We start from the raw sequence: 3628 nt of genomic DNA on the forward strand, positions 1-3628 counted from the left end.
TGCTTTTAATTTGGAAAAATAAATCAACGTTTCCCAATTTTCTGACATGCTACAAAACAAACCAGTAAGCAAAACATCATTGAATGTTCGCGGTTCGGGACTATCTTGAACTCTGTCTAAAAAATTAAGTCACCTTAACCAGATGGGCTGCAGGTTCTTCTTTTTGATCAAATCCATAGTAATTATTATCTGGTACAGATTAACAATGGCAACATTAATGCAGCCACTCTCCACTGAAGCTTGTATGGAAACCTGCTGCTAATGTCAGGGAGGACAAACCTGGTGGCAATACTCTCCATCACCTCAACTCATAATACACCCGCAGTCAATACATAATGAAGAGGGGAGGAGAGGTGGCATTTTATCAAATATTTTTGGGGCTTCATTGTCAAATGTGCAAGGAAGTACACACTCAAACAGAAACAAACGTTAAGTAAGTCATTTGCTACAATTTCAATTGACAGTTAAAAAGAAAAACAAAAAAAAAAACAAATGTGTTGCACATTTTAGGGGAGTAGTTCTTGGACATTTTACAAACACTTTGTGGTTCCATTTTCACTGAGAGAAGGACTCACAATGGCTGGCAAATACAAAAAATGTCATTTAAGATTTTATTCGAGGAGAGACAGTTGAATGGACTGTTAAATCAGATTATAGCAGAGACACACTTAAACGGGCTGTTGTCTGGATTGGTTCCGGTCCTGCCTACCACCCTCCACTAGAAAAGGCGTGTGTGGACCGAGTGAGTATGCAAGAGAGGGACTAACACAGACAAAAAAAAAAAAAAAAACATTTATCACAGTACTTGTTTGATTTGTGATGCTCATAATTTGTGTTAACACTTTAAATATGCTCTCGATGGATTTCAGCAAAGCTACACTAAGAGTCAAAATATGTTTTGTGTTTTCTTGTGTAAAATAAAGTAAGGTCAAAATTTGTTTTGTTTGTAGAAGAACATGATAATGTAGCAATGCAACAGTAGCAACACTTTCCTGGTAGCCTACCTGCGGTGAATATAAAAAGTCTACACACCCCTTATCAAATACCTATTTTTTAACAGAATAAAACCAAAATAAATAATTTCAAAACTTTTTCAACCGTTAATGTGATCTATAACCTGTAAATACTAGATTTAAATATATATCTAGAAGTAAGATTCAAAATAAGCAGATTAAAATTATGAGGTTGCTAAAGTGTGTACACCCTCCAATAACTAGGATATAGTTGTTTTCACATTCAAGCTTGTGTTTAATACGAGTCAACACGCACCTGCCACCATTTAAACTGCCTCTGATATACCCCAAATAAAGTTGGGGGTTCTTGTAGGCTTCTCCTGCCTTCATTTGCTTTCTACCAGTAGGTTTTGTGTTTACACCGATTGCTATTTCAAACTGTTGCAAATTCTTCCCGCCTTGTCTAAGACTCTTGTTCCAGCTCGAGAAAAGAAACCCCATTGCGTGTTCCTGCTATTACCGTGCTTCACTATTCATCTGGTGAAGAGCAATGCTGTGTTTGTGCTAAACAGACCCTCTGAAATTGTGGCCAAAAAGTTCAATCATTGTTACATGGACAATGACACATTTCCCACATGTGTTTTTAAGGAGATTTGTAAGAATATGCAATTAGTCCTCTGCTCGAAAGTAAAAATAAAACATCAGGAAAGACTTAGAATAACATCTGAAATTTATTTGGGGTTCATCAGAGGCACTTTAAATGGTGGCAGGTGTGTGCCTATTCCTATTCAATACAGCCACTGCCCAGTTATAAGAGGGTGTGTATACTTGTGCAACCACATTGTTTTCAGTTTATTTTTACTTCCCCTCTTGAAGTAAAGAAAAATCGACCGAGTTGAGGAAGTTATAGAGAACTTTAAAGGTGGACCAAGTTTTTTTAAATGATTTATCGTGGTCATCTAAACAGATTTTTGTGGACTTTTCATATTTACAGTGGGTAGTTACCCTGCCTTTTTTCCCTCCTTTTCTGTGTGCATTTTAGCATGAAAGACTGAGGCAATGTCCCTCAGAAGTTCAAAGAGGGCTACTCTATATGAAGCATATGGCATCCAGTGACCAGGGCTTTGTGTGACTATTGACACCAGAGGGAGGATGCGAGTGTGCACGGCTGCTCAGGGCCGCAGGACAGCCTAGCGGCAACAAAGGACAGGCCCTAAGCCTGTCTCCTGTGATTTTCCAACTCAGCGAAAAAGCTATTGTGGCAGTGGAAAAAAAAGTTAAGATAAAAAGCTTACCATGGTATGTGCTAACAACCGCCCGCCGCTTGTGTAATACAAGCAAATACTTTTTGAGCGGTCACAGTGGCAGTCTTTGAGAGGCAAAACATACCCGCTATTGCCCATAAGCGCTGGCCCAGTGACCGCTTCCGCCTGCCGCCGCGTGCCGCATGAATCACATCATTGTGTGAACGCTGTGATAGTCCAGCACATCTTCTTTAACCAATTACACACAAACATGAGTTGTTTTTTTGCCTTTAGGTCTTCTTGTTTTCGTGCAAAACTAAGTTTGACACGGACTTTTTGAAGAACCTATCACAAGATTCTGGGTACAGTATTGGATGAACTGTTTGTGTGAAAATAGTTCTTTTTTCAGAATCCGATTTTTTTTGTTGACCAGATCAAACCCATGGTCAACTTGAATGATTAAAATAAGGTGTATGAAATAAACAGCTTGTGATTGAAAACATACCACGTAATGTGTGATACAGTGAAGACAATGTTATGTATTTACAACTATGCCAACATTCACAAACTTTTAAGCCAATGAAAACGTTGGTACGTTGGTAATTCCAAATGGTCACTGCCACCTATTTGTAAAACTTCTTACAGAGGCAACATATGAACAACTGTCACTCCCCTGATACTTCTGGACCTAATTGAAAACGTGCCCCTTGTCCTTTTTATCTTTCCGTCATTTCTATAACACTTCAAGTCAAATTAATTTCTTTGCTGACTAATTCTACACACCCAGTGGTCACCAAATGACATGGGTGCATTAAGAGACACACACAAACATATACATACGCACATCATAGTCAGACAGGGGCCACCACGACTAAATCCAGACTGTGGTTTCCCTCTCTAGCTATAAATACCCATTCCCTTTAAACAAGATCTCACACACATTCACACACACATGCATACAATTGCCCAGACACACAAGGCATTTTTCATACACACGTATTTTTCATAAAGTTTCTTTAACAAATCTGTCAAGACAAATAACTAATAGAATCATAAAGCGGTCTCTGTCATCTACGTCCGCATTCACTCACATACGCACAAAGAGATGACTCTGGTTTTGCAAATTGGTCTATGATTATGGGGTGTATCTTTGTCTCATTTAGTGGTTCCACAAGGAGACAGTCTTCTGCCCTGTTACACACAAACATGCACGCACACACGCACACACTCACAAACACATACCGCGACACTATCACTAGGCAATAAGAAATCCCCATACTATGTATTTGTTGGATTGTCTTGACTCAAGACGAAAATATCTCGTGGGAAATAAATTGTTTCCATTTCGCGTACGTTTCTTTTGGTCACGCATATGACGTTGGTGCCATTACACTTTGGCCAAACATGAAGACAGGCATTCCAACACAGATG

Source organism: Syngnathus scovelli, chromosome 4 (genome assembly GCF_024217435.2).
Source record: "Syngnathus scovelli strain Florida chromosome 4, RoL_Ssco_1.2, whole genome shotgun sequence".
Lineage (NCBI taxonomy): Eukaryota > Metazoa > Chordata > Actinopteri > Syngnathiformes > Syngnathidae > Syngnathus > Syngnathus scovelli.